This window comes from Castor canadensis, chromosome 14 (genome assembly GCF_047511655.1).
Source record: "Castor canadensis chromosome 14, mCasCan1.hap1v2, whole genome shotgun sequence".
In the NCBI taxonomy this organism is placed as follows: Eukaryota; Metazoa; Chordata; class Mammalia; order Rodentia; family Castoridae; genus Castor; species Castor canadensis.
In genome coordinates, this window is record NC_133399.1 from 5,766,301 (window position 1) to 5,781,052 (window position 14,752).

Below are 14,752 nucleotides of genomic sequence, written 5' to 3' on the forward strand. Positions count from 1 at the left end.
GCATGACCTCAAAGATGAAAGTCCTCCAACTGGAGAGAAAATCTATAGGTGTAAGCATAATCAACCTGTCTGTATTCATTCTATTCACCATCAAACAAATGTAATAATATAATCTGTGACAAACCTTAGAGAAGCAACATATATGGGAATATATTCTCTCATTCCCATTACCAAAACATACATGTAAGATGTCACACTGGAGTGAAATACTGTATTGAAGTAATGAGAGAAAGCCTTCACTTGTCCTACTTCCTTTTAACAACATGAAGGAACTCCATTCTCGCACTCATGACAGAGCCCAGTTTATATAACTCTTGTTAGCAAAAGCATGCCATGTCACCTGCTTTCCTCCAGAGATATGATGAAAGATGATATGAAGAGAAGACTTGACTCATGGCTTTGTGCTTCCAGGGAAAGGACTGTACCTCCAAGTCACACATCCCATTCAATCTTCTTCCTCCTAGTTATTTTGGAGCAAGGTCCTGTGAATTATTTGCCTAGGATAACCTCCAATCATAATCCTCCTGGCTTGCCCTCTCAAGTAATAGGATTATGGGCCTGAGTAACTAGCAATTGACTTAAACATACTTAGAGATCTGTGGAGTATGTATGTCTAAATTTTTTCTCTAGAAACAGTCTTTATGCTTCTTATTCTGATGCCAGCCAATAAAGACAGCTGGATGGAATCCTGCATCAATACATTTGCTTAAGTGCTGGAAGAAATGGCTTAAGAATTCCTTTTAGGTTGCACTGGAATTTGGACTGAGGGCTTCATGCTTTCTACCCAGGTTTTCTACCACTTAAGCCACATTGCCAGCCCTTTGTGTGTATGTTTGATTGTGACTTTCAACATACTGTATGTTTTATTTTGAGACAGGGACTTATTTAAATGGATATGTATAATAGGTTGACTTCAAATTTAGGATGTTCCCAACCTCTGTTTTCCAAATGCTGGGATGGAAATGATACTTGTGAATGTATTTAGATTTTATCTTTCTTGTTTCCCATTCAATTTGCATATTGTCCAAGACATAGACAAGGATAGAAAGCATGTTTTCAAGTAGAACTTGGATGTGTCTTTGTCTCATATTTTAAAGTGTTTGTTGTTTTGGCCACCTTTGTATGATGCCTATTCTGTTAAGAATCAGTTTTCTCTTTACAATGAAATCCAATGAAGACTCATTTGTTTTCCACTGAGATCTATTTGTTAATCTCTTTATTGTAATATAGCACATTTAATAGTATAGTTTCAAGATTTCTTATTAATATTAGACTACATGTCACTTTTTATTCTCTTATTTCTCTCACCCTTTCTTTTCTTTTCATTCTTTTTTCAAGATTATTGCTGTGTAGTCCCCTGTAAAAGATCCACAATCTTTCTGTTTGGTTTACAATTTGGGCCTCTTTCTTGTCCTAAAGGAACAACAAATTTGTGCCTTATTGTGACACCAAAGGATCAGTTTGTTCTTTTTTTTTCTGTTTTTTGCTGGCCCTGGGATTTGAACTCAGACCTCTTTTCTACCTACACAAATAATGTACACTATGACCTACCCCAAAAGCTTTTTTGTGTGTATTAAGTATTTTTAAGATAGAGTCCCTCAAAGTATTTGCCCAACATAATCCTCCTGATTATTTCAAAACATAATCCTCCTGATTGCTCCTCTTGAGCAGGTAGGATTAGGTTTGAGCTACTAGTGCCCAGGTCTGGGGATTGCTTTCTTTTTCCAGTGAATTCAAATGCCTTTAGGCATTGATTCTATCTAGTATACTTTGTAAAGTGGATTTTTCCATGTAGGTTACACAGTGTTGCTGGAATTAGAGAATTGTAAACATCCCTGAGAAGCAGGAAAACTCAAAGTAAACAGAGTCAGTTGTGCACACAAACCACCCCTTCTGTTTGATAGGGAAACACCAGAAATAGGACAGAAAAGATGGCCATATTATCTTTTTTAAGAGCAATGCTTAATTAAAGTGCTATCAGAAACTGTTAAGATTAATAAGGAGGAACGACCTCAGCAAACAGCAAATGCGGTCACACTTCTACACAAGTTAAAGGGCATATTAGGAGAGTGATAGGGATTTTTGATGTCACTTCTTGGTAAAAAAATTTACAAAGAAAGGAACATAGGGTAAACAAGAGGCTTATTTGGTAAGAAATGGGCGACTGAACAAAGGGTAGTCCTACTGCTCTGATACGAAGTTGGGCAGTTCTGTTCATGTGATGCAAAGCAAAAGACAATCAAAGGTGCATCCTCTAGCAGGAGGATGGGAAGATTCAAGTAGCAATATTGCACTAAGGGTCCTGAGAACTCAAGCTTTTATTGTGGTCTAGACTGATGGGGATAGTAATTCCTGGAAAACTGGTTTATGTGTCATTAACTCTCATTGTGTGAGCTATATGCTGGAGGCTCAAGCCTGTAATCCTGATTGTTAGGGTGAGTACTGGGCAGCCACATGAGGACTGGACCCTTCCTCATCACAGTTGGCTTACTGAAAACTCTACACCCAGCCCTAAAGAATAACAAACATTCACCTTTAGCTATTTACTAGAAATTTTCCACCAGCCTCATAGAAAGACCCCATTATCTCGGGAGTGTCAGAGGGCTGATGGAGGATATTCCTGTCCATTGCCTTCCTGGGAGTTCTTCCTGGGACTCCCTTCTTTCATGGACTTCTCCCACTAACTTCCTATATCTATCCTTAGTCCACAAGCAGCAGTAGGCTCCAACTCTCTTTCTTGGGACTTCCTCCAAATAATTCTTCTCCCAATAAAGCATGTGCTGAGGTATTGGGCCATCCCTGGTCTGCCTTCAATCTAACATCTCTGTCTCCTCATCTATCTGTGCATGCATATCCATCCAACATGCCATTTTCTCAGTTAACAGTAGGTACTCATGAGGCAGAGATCAGGATGATTGCAGTTTGAAACCAACCTGGACAATTGATTCCTGAGGCCACAAGGTCAAATCTCAATATGCCCAAAAAAACCCCTCATAATATTTGACTCGTGTCAACACACTGTCTTAGATGCTGTTTTGGAGGATATTTTGACTTGGATGGTCTGGCTGAGGCAGTTGTTTTTGGTAGCATCCTGTGGTTTCATGTCAACAAGAATCTGCTGTAACATAGGCATTTGTTAGTATTAGCTCTCTAGTCTAGGATGTGATTCATCATCAACAGACAAGCCATGGTCCTCAGCCATCAGGTTTCCTAAATCATTCATTAGTCCTCATGACAGACTTCCTGCTTCTAAGTCAAGACAGTCTCACCACAGCAGCCATGATTCCATTGTCTTTGCTATCCAGTGAAATACAAGGTGACACTACTGTCATTTTTGGTCTGTAACTGAGTTGATCCATTTTTACATTGATTCTCCAATAAATTCTTAGTGTGGGATTAAAAGGTTTTTGCACATATTTTGGTAATGATTTGTCCATTCTCTTACACTGAGTATGTAAACATTTTAAAAGGCATACAGAAGTCAGGGAAACCTGAAGAAATGAGGAGAAATGCTAACTTGTGTTATTACTTGAAATTATTAATTTCTTAAAAATGGTTTCTGATATAAGTAAGTGGGGTATAAATTTGTTGACAAAGAAATGAATTACATGTTTTCTTTTACTCAGGAGGAACAGAAGGAATATATTTTCAACTTGTTTATTTAACTCACATATTACTACTTCCTTCTCTTTTGACTTGATTAATATGAGAGAAATAACTGCACACTGAAACAAGACATCTAAATTAACATAGATTTTATTTGTTCTCTGAATATCATATTCACACATAAGGTATCCTAATACCAATAGAGCAATAAAAAATGAAAAGTACATCTAAAGGCATATGCTTTATATAGCTGGAGGTTCACACAGACATGTATGGGCCACTCATGAAGGCAGCAAGGAAAATAGACTACCCAGGGAGCTATACTGAAATTAATGGGGAAGCTATGGTGAAAATTTATTCCAGGGACAGAAGTGTGGTTAGGCTGACTCTCTGGTGTTCTCATAGTCTTTGATAGGCTGCTCTCCAATTTCTTGAATGGAAGTGGCAGTGAAGGTAATAAATGTTCATCATTATGACCAAAATTGAGTCACATACTTCTTCTTTAGATTCCTGAATACAAGAAAATTGTGGGATATATCCCCAAACAGAAGAAAAAAAGATAATAAACTTAATATCAACACTTCCAGCCTCCACAATGCACAATGAATTGTCCATGATGAATGGACATACACTGTCTGAACTGAAAGAAAAAGGCACTCCAGAAAAGCACTAACTTCCTTCACCAGTAATCCATAAGAGCAAAGGTCAGAAAACTAAAGTGTCAGTGAAGAAAGGCTGAAGGCAGAATGTAGTCAAGTTTGAAAGCCAAAATCGCCATGGTACTGGCTTTAGCAGAATCTACAAATTAGGTAGTTTCACTTACAAAATTTTGACCAGAATATCCCAATGACATTCAGAGAAAAATCCTTCTAGCTTTTGATACTCAATGTTTGTGGGGTGTATCCATTTTCAAATTTTATAATTTTGCACAAGTTCTATCTTGGAGAAAAATCTTCTTCCCAAAGTCTTCACTGTGGAAATTTCTACGAACAAAACTTCAAGGGAATGTGGCAAATGTACTCTAATATCACTACCTCAACACTAGATAAAGAGAACCACTTTTTGTGATATGTCTCGACATAGTGATAGGAGTGGCCTGGGATAGACAGGGAGGGGACTTAAGAATCACAGATCAAAGGCTAGCCAGTACATGGCATCACAACACAAACATGTCTTAGAGTTGATATAGAATAGAGAAGGGAGTCACCTTGAAACAACACCAAGGGCAGGCATGGCAACAAACTTCTTTAAGAAACAGATACAGAAAGGTAGGAGGGAGTTGCCTCTAAAGGATGTCCTTATTGCCATATCTTTGTGATCAAACCCACCTAAGAGATTTTTTTTTTCAAAACCACCTGTCAAAAAGACCCAGGCAAACATCCTCCAGTCAGAAAAACTCATGGAGTTTCAATGCCTCAAACTGATGAAAAAGTAGCATAAATACCCTTAACCAGCCCACCTGCTATGGCTTGGATCACTATGGCCAGTCTCTCCCTTGTAGAGTCTTTACTCTTTCTTTCATTAATAAAGACCTGTGGGTTTGCATCTACTAACTGTTGAATCAGTCATTCTTTGATTTTGAACAAGAACTCAGTCCACAACTGACACATGTGTCACTAGCATTGACATTCCCCTTCTCCCCCCAAAATGATAAGAAATCACAAGAAATATGGAGAGATAGAGAAATGTGGCTCTTGAATGGGGAATATCAATTTGTGAAAAATCTCAGGCACTGGACTCATTTTACAAAGACCTTCTGGAAAATGTCTAAGATAGAATCAAAGGTTGTAGGGAACCATGATATGGAAAGAGTAAAATGTGAAAACAATACATGAAGAAGATAATATCTATAAAGCCTTAGAAATCATCAAAAGAATTATATAGGCATGAAGATTTGCCTGGTGCTGGTGGCTAACGACTGTAATTATAGCTACTCGGGAGGTAGAGATCAGGAGTATCACATGAAAGCCATCTGAGGCAAATAGTTCATGAGACCCTATCTGTAAAATACCTAACTTAAAAAGGGCTGGTGGAGTGGCTCAAGATGTAGACTCTGAGTTCAAGCACTGCATACAGAAAAAAAAACATTAAAAAAAAGAATACTACAAAATAAAATTGTATGTGAACCTAGTTCAATGACACCATCAGTATAGGTTTTTCATTTGTGAACTGGAGAAGGAAGACCAAGAATCAGCATGAAAAGAAAATTATTAAAATTATGCAGCCTGAAGAGAAAGAAAAGTATATAAAATTCACAAAATATATCACCAGTGTATGAATTGTGTAAATTTTTAAACAGAGTTCTCTAGTGAGGAGAATAAAATGATAGAAGGCATGAACTTAAATTACATGAAGAAAACAATCATAAAATATTGGAAAATGGATGTGTTAGAAATGAAAAAATGGTGTGGAATGGATAGGTGGGGAGATGTCTCAAATGCCAGCACAAGGTTTATTGTAGATAAAACCTGGAGTCTCTGAGAAACAAAGTGAGAATGTGTTTGATGAAGGAAAGCTCAGAATGGGAAAAAATAAGGAGTCCCAGCTGAGGGAGTACACAGGGCATTCACTTTGCCTAGGAAGGCACTTTTCCCAGCTGTCCATTGTTTGTTGTTGGAGATTGGCAGCACATTCCTGAAGTCTCTTACTGGCATCATGAATGACCATGGTCTCATTGACATAAAGCAGCCTTGTCATAAAAACAGCATTCACTGTACAAGGTTTTGAGTGGCAACCTGTGTGAAAGAATGTAGGCTTTAGGAGATAAAGTGAGACATGCAGTAAAATGCACAAGGGCCAAAGTTCATCAGCATGAAAATGAAAAAAACAAGGAATCTTGGTACAGACATTGGTTATAGGTTTACATAGACAAAAGAACTGGGTGCACGGGACAAAGGCATTTATTGCAAATGGTTCCAACCACAGGTGTGACATGGTTGGTTACCATCTCAGCCCCTGTTCTTGGAGAGTTTCCAGAGTTGTTATCTGGAGGATACGCTACCTATGCAGTTTAAGTCTAAGTCATAAGTACTTGTTATTTAAGTACTTGTTATTTAAAACTACTTGTTATTTAAAACATAAGTACTTGTTATTTAAAACTACAACATGTTTATCAAATAGAACACAGTGTGAGTGAAAGTCAGAATACTCTCAGTTGAACAGACTATGCAGAGGAAAATAACTCCATGAGCATGGACTACAAAAAAAAATAATTTGTCTTTGCTTGGCAAAAATATGAGTTTGCCTTCTATCAGATGTGTCAGTAAGGGCTTGGATGTCTTCTATCCCTGTGTAAGATCAGTTCTTTAAAACCTCTTGGCTTTAGTAAATTCTTGATGTCTGGCACAAGTGACTTCATCAGTATTGTGACAGCTATCCCCTCTTGTGTCCAAGTTGTCTGTGAATTCTCCTCTGACTTTTCCCTTTAACTTTTCCCCCAAAATAAACACTCAATAACTTTCTATATCCTTTCTGCTTATTGATTTGTTGACTTTGTAACTTGTATTTTTAAAATGACTTATAAGAATTTTAAATAAAAATTTTTTCCAATTACTCTTATATTTTTACTATGCACACCCATGAAAGAAAGGCAATTTAAAACTGTTTATCTATAAGTAACTTAAAGGCACTTTTGTTAATAGATCTAACTATAAAAGAATTGAATGTACGTTACACTCATGAAAAAATGAAACAGATTGAAGTTACTGTCCACAAAAAAGTCTATATTTTAGTTAAATTTGATTGACATAAAACTTTGAAAAACTGTTTTTCTTTAAAGTAAAAGCAGAAGAAGTGGTGGAGAGGAGAACAGCAAACTTTCATTTCTTGGCATTAAACCAATAATAAGAATCATCCTAAAGATGTACACACACGGTAATTCCAAGATGGCAGCTTGAGAGAGGAAGCAGAAAGCGACCCTCCTATAGTGAAATCTTGGAGAGACGCTGGAGACACACTTTGCAGGCATAATCACCGAGAAAAGGCATAACTTTGACTCCTCCACATCTCCAGCCGGCGCAGAGAATCTCCACTTCACGTTAAACGGAGAACCGAGGAGGCCCCCGGGCCGCCAGGGGCCGGTGCCCATACGGCTTGGGAAGACGCGGACCAGGTGAGCTTCGCGGTACCGCGGTTCCCCCACAGACAAGCCTGGGCCAGAGCAGCATAGCCCCCTGGACAGACTGACCTCCACCGGGGAAAAAAAGAGAAACTGAGTACTAAGCAATAAGAACAGTTAAGACACGCTGGAAAGAGGGTGGGGCGCCCTGAGCGCTGAAGATTGGGGGAAGGGAAGCCTTCCCGGGACTGTAAATAAACGAGCCGGGCGGGCCGGAGAGGCTCTGGCGGGAGCGGGGCGCGCCAGCAACCAGGAGCGGGGACGCTTGTGAGAGGAGGGAAGACCCACTTCCCACGTGAACTGTAAATAAACACGCAGGCCTGACAACGCGGGGCAGTGTCGCCTTTCCCAGTGCTTGGAAAGGGAAAAGCCTGTGGGACCAGGTGAGCGCTAGCTCACCCCAGAGATCTGCATAAATAACGCCGCCAGCTACAGGCTGAGAGCAGCAGGCAGGCAAGCCACAGTTGCAGATACCACTCTCAGAACTGCCTCCAGATGCTTTTTTTTCTTTTTCTCCCTACCTTTGATGAGAGAAAAACCGAATTACACCCGCAAGCCGAAAAACTTACTGAAACTGTATTGCATTTGAACTGGGGACACTTGGTGGGGCTTTTTTTTTTTTTCTTCTGTGTGTGTGTGAGTGTAGTTTTGTTCTACTTTATGCATCCCCTTTGATGAGACAACTATAGAACAACATCTGAGGCACCAACTCCAGGACTGGAGATTGAGACGGACATCCAAATTATTAAGACTGAAATTGCATTGCATATAAACTTGGAAGTTTTTTGGTTTTTTGTTTTTTTTAATTTTCTATTTTCCATTTTATTTTAATTCATTTTTATAAATAGATATTACTTTCATATACTTATTTTTTATTTTTTTATCTTTGATTTTCAATCCTCTCTCTGTCACTCTATTGTCTGTTCAGCGTACTGTCGATTAGTACACTAACACTCCCTGTTTATACCTTTGAAACTCTCTTGTCTGATACCTTGTTCTGCTTTCTCCCTCTTGTCTGTATATTTGTTTTCCCCTTTTCTTTAACTTCTTGCTTTCCATCTCAGCTCACTCTTCCATTCTCAATATTACCATTGTTATTATTACAAGCTAGAAAATACTTAATTACACACAGTACAGGGACAGTAACAACACCAAGGACAATGACAGAAAGACAGAAAAAACAGGGAAACCAGTTTCCCCACAGCAAAAAATTAGTACAGGAACCAGAGGGGAATGAAGAGAACAGAAACTCAGATCCAGACTCAAACAAAATGAAGATAAACTATGCCAAAGGACCCAATGAAGCCCACAAGAATAATTTAAAAGAAGACATACTACAAGTACTCAATGAGAATTTTATAGAAATGATACTGGATAGGGTCAACCAAAATGTACAGGAGACACTCAAGAAATTCCAAGACAATAAAAATAGAGAATTTGAAAAAGCAAAAGAAGAAATAAAGGAAACCATAGAAGCACTGTATAAACATCAAAGTGAAAGAGAGAACACAATGAATAAATGGATAAATGAACTCAGGACAAAAATAGACAACAATAAAGAAGAAAACAGCCAGGATATGGAAAACCTCAGAAAAAAGAATGAAACAGAACTGCAAAACAAAACGGAAGGCCAATCCAGCAGAATAGAACAAACAGAAGACAGAATCTCAGAACTTGAAGATGAAATGGTAATTAAAGGAAAAACTGAAGAACTATTAATTAAACAACTCAAGACCTGTGAAAAGAAAATGCAAGAACTCACTGACTCCATCAAAAGACCAAACTTGAGAATCATGGGCATCGAAGAAGGAGAAGAGGTGCAAGCGAAGGGAATGCGTAATATATTCAACAAAATAATAACGGAAAATTTCCCAAATCTAGAGAAAGATATTCCCATACAAATGCAAGAGGCCTCCAGGACACCAAACAGACCAGATCAAAATAGAACTACTCCACGACATATCATCATTAAAACAACAAGTTCAGAAACTAAGGAAAGAATATTGAAGGCTGCAAGAGAGAAAAAGCAAGTAACATACAAAGGTAAACCCATCAAAATCACAGCAGACTTCTCAACAGAAACATTAAAAGCAAGAAGAGTGTGGGGTGAGATCTTCCGGGCACTGAATGAAAATAACTTCAACCCCAGGATACTCTACCCAGCAAAGCTATCATTCAAAATAGATGGAGCAATAAAAGTCTTCCATGATAAGCAGAAACTAAAACAATATGTGACCACAAAGCCACCATTACAAAAGATTCTGCAAGGGATCCTGCACACAGAAAGTGACACCCAACTTAACCATGAAAAGGCAGGCAGCACCAAACCACAGGATAAGAAAAAGCAAGACAGTAGAGAGTAACATCAAGTTAGGTACACACAATCAAACCTTCAAACAACTAAGATAACTAAATGGCGGGAATCACCACATACCTATCAGTACTAACACTTAATGTTAATGGACTTAATTCACCCATCAAAAGACACCGTTTGACAAAATGGATTAAAAAAGAAGATCCAACAATTTGTTGCTTACAGGAGACTCATCTCACCGACAGAAATAAGCATATGCTTAGGATGAAAGGCTGGAAGAAGATTTACCAAGCCAATGGCCCCCGAAAACAAGCAGGAGTAGCAATACTTATCTCTGACAAAGTAGACTTCAAACCTACATTGATCAAACGAGATAAAGAAGGACATTCCATACTAATAAAAGGGGAAATAGACCAAAAGGAAATAATAATCATCAATCTGTACGCACCCAATGTCAACGCACCCAATTTCCTCAAACATACCCTGAAAGACCTAAAAGCATATATAAACGCCAACACAGTGGTTGTGGGAGACTTTAACACTCCATTATCATCAATAGATAGGTCATCCAAACAAAAACTCAATAAAGAAATCCAAGATCTAAAATATGCAATAGATCAAGTGGACCTAGTAGATGTCTACAGAACATTTCATCCAACCTCTACACAATATACATTCTTCTCAGCAGCCCATGGAACCTTCTCCAAAATAGATCATATCCTAGGGCACAAAGCAAGCCTCAGCAAATATAAGAAAATAGAAATAATACCATGCATACTATCTGACCACAATGCAGTAAAAGTAGAACTCAACAACAAAAGTAAAGACAAAAAACATGCAAACAGCTGGAAACTAAATAACTCATTACTTAATGATGAGTGGATCATTGATGCAATAAAAGAGGAAATTAAAAAGTTCCTAGAAGTCAATGAAAATGAAAACACAACCTACCGGAACCTATGGGACACAGCTTAGGCAGTCTTGAGAGGAAAGTTTATAGCCATGAGTGCATATATTAAAAAGATTGAAAGATCCCAAATCAATGACCTAATGATACATCTCAAACTCCTAGAAAAACAAGAACAAGCAAATCCCAAAACAAATAGAAGGAGAGAAATAATAAAAATAAGAGCTGAAATCAACGAAATAGAAACCAAAAAAACCATACAAAGAATTAATGAAACAAAAAGTTGGTTCTTTGAAAAAATAAACAAGATCGATAGACCCCTGGCAAACCTGACTAAAATGAGGAGAGAACAAACCCAAATTAGTAGAATCAGGAATGCAAAAGGGGAGATAACAACAAACACCATGGAAGTCCAGGAAATCATCAGAGACTACTTTGAGAACCTATATTCAAATAAATTTGAAAATCTAAAAGAAATGGACAGATTTCTAGATACATATGATCATCCAAAACTGAACCAAGAGGAAATTAATCACCTGAATAGACCTATAACACAAAATGAAATTGAAGCAGCAATCAAGAGTCTCCCCAAAAAGAAAAGTCCAGGACCTGATGGATTCTCTGCTGAATTCTATCAGACCTTTAAAGAAGAACTGATACCAACCCTCCTTAAACTGTTCCATGAAATAGAAAGGGAAGGAAAACTGCCAAACACATTTTATGAAGCCAGTATTACACTTATCCCAAAACCAGGCAAAGACACCTCCAAAAAGGAGAACTATAGGCCAATCTCCTTAATGAACATTGATGCAAAAATCCTCAACAAAATAATGGTAAATCGAATTCAGCAACACATCAAAAAGATTATTCACCACGACCAGGTAGGCTTCATCCCAGGGATGCAGGGGTGGTTCAACATACGAAAATCAATAAACGTAATAAACCACATTAACAGAAGCAAAGACAAAAACCACTTGATCATCTCAATAGATGCAGAAAAAGCCTTTGATAAGATCCAACATCATTTCATGATAAAAGCTCTAAGAAAACTAGGAATAGAAGGAAAGTTCCTCAACATTATAAAAGCTATATATGACAAACCTACAGCCAGCATTACACTTAACGGAGAAAAACTAAAACCATTCCCTCTAAAATCAGGAACCAGACAAGGATGCCCACTATCTCCACTCCTATTCAACATAGTACTGGAATTCCTAGCCAGAGCAATTAGGCAAGAAGAAGGAATAAAAGGAATACAAATAGGTAAAGAAACTGTCAAAATATCCCTATTTGCAGACGACATGATCCTATACCTTAAAGACCCAAAAAACTCTACTCAGAAGCTTCTAGACATCATCAATAGCTATAGCAAAGTAGCAGGATATAAAATCAACATAGAAAAATCATTAGCATTTCTATACACTAACAATGAGCAAACGGAAAAAGAATGTATGAAAACAATTCCATTTACAATAGCCTCAAACAAAATCAAATACCTAGGTGTAAACCTAACAAAAGATGTGAACGACCTCTACAAGGAAAACTATACACTTCTGAAGAAAGAGATTGAGGAAGACTATAGAAAGTGGAGAGATCTCCCATGCTCATGGATTGGTAGAATCAACATAGTAAAAATGTCGATACTCCCCAAAGTAATCTACATGTTTAATGCAATTCCCATCAAAATTCCAATGACATTCATTAAAGAGATTGAAAAATCTACTGTGAAATTTATATGGAAACACAAGAGGCCACGAATACCCAAGGCATTACTCAGTCAAAAGAACAATGCAGGAGGTATCACAATACCTGACTTCAAACTATATTACAAAGCAATAACAATAAAAACAGCATGGTACTGGCACAAAAACAGACACGAAGACCAGTGGAACAGAACAGAGGATCCAGATATGAAGCCACACAACTATGAGCAACTTATCTTTGACAAAGGAGCTAAAAATATACGATGGAGAAATAGCAGCCTCTTCAACAAAAACTGCTGGGAAAACTGGTTAGCAGTCTGCAAAAAACTGAAACTAGATCCATGTATATCACCCTATACCAAGATTAACTCAAAATGGATCAAGGATCTTAATATCAGACCCCAAACTCTTAAGTTGATACAAGAAAGAGTAGGAAATACTCTGGAGTTAGTAGGTATAGGTAAGAACTTTCTCAATGAAACCCCAGCAGCACAGCAACTAAGAGATAGCATAGATAAATGGGACCTCATAAAACTAAAAAGCTTCTGTTCATCAAAAGAAATGGTCTCTAAACCGAAGAGAACACCCACAGAGTGGGAGAAAATATTTGCCAATTATACATCAGACAAAGGACTGATAACCAGAATATACAGGGAACTTAAAAAACTAAATTCTCCCAAAACTAATGAACCAATAAAGAAATGGGCATGTGAACTAAACAGAACTTTCTCAAAAGAAGAAATTCAAATGGCCAGAAAACACATGAAAAAATGCTCACCATCTCTAGCAATAAAGGAAATGCAAATTAAAACCACACTAAGATTCCACCTCACCCCTGTTAGAATAGCCATCATCAGCAACACCACCAACAACAGGTGTTGGCGAGGATGCAGGGAAAAAGGAACCCTCTTACACTGTTGGTGGGAATGTAGACTAGTACAACCACTCTGGAAAAAAATTTGGAGGCTACTTAAAAAGCTGGACATCGATCTACCATTTGATCCAGCAATACCACTCTTGGGGATATACCCAAAATACTGTTACTCCAGAGGCACCTGCACATCCATGTTTATTGCTGCACTATTCACAATAGCCAAGTTATGGAAACAGCCAAGATGCCCCAGCACAGACGAATGGATTAAGAAAATGTGGTATCTATACACAATGGAATTCTATGCAGCCATGAAGAAGAACGAAATGTTATCATTCGCTGGTAAATGGATGGAACTGGAGAACATCATTCTGAGTGATGTTAGCCTGGCCCAAAAGACCAAAAATCGTATGTTCTCCCTCATATGTGGACATTAGATCAAGGGCAAACACAACAAGGGGATTGGACTATGAGCACATGATAAAAGTGAGAGCACACAAGGGAGGGGTGAGGATAGGTAAGACACCTAAAAAACTAGCTAGCATTTGTTGCCCTTAATGCAGAGAAACTAAAGCAGATACCTTAAAGCAACTGAGGCCAATAGGAAAAGGGGACCAGGAACTAGAGAAAAGGTTAGATCAAAAAGAATTAACCTAGAAGGTAACACCCATGCACAGGAAATCAATGTGAGTCAATGCCCTGTATAGCTATCCTTATCTCAACCAGCAAAACCCCTTGTTCCTTCCTATTATTGCTTATACTCTCTCTACAACAAAATTAGAGATAAGGGCAAAATAGTTTCTGCTGGGTATTGAGGGGTGGAGCTGGAGGGGGTGGAGTGGGTGGTAAGGGAGGGGGTGGGGGCAGGGGGGAGAAATGAACCAAGCCTTGTATGCACATATGAATAATAAAAGAAAAATGGAAAAAAAAAAGATGTACACACACATGCATATGCAGGAAAGTTTTAAATTAGGCATCCATAAGTATCAATTTAAGTATGCATAGCGTTCAAGAACATGTAAAAATTAACTAAGTGGCCACAAGTATGATGATCACTTATTTAAAAATTTTTAGGAGCAGATTGAGATGTTTCCCATGCTGTTCTTTTAGGACTCATTTTGGCCAGCTTGATAGCAAGAGTCAATTCTAGGAATGTGTTCTGAATCTGTTTCAGTCTCCAATAAGACTTGCCATAGCTATCAGATTTATGTATCTAATAAGTTAATCCTACAAT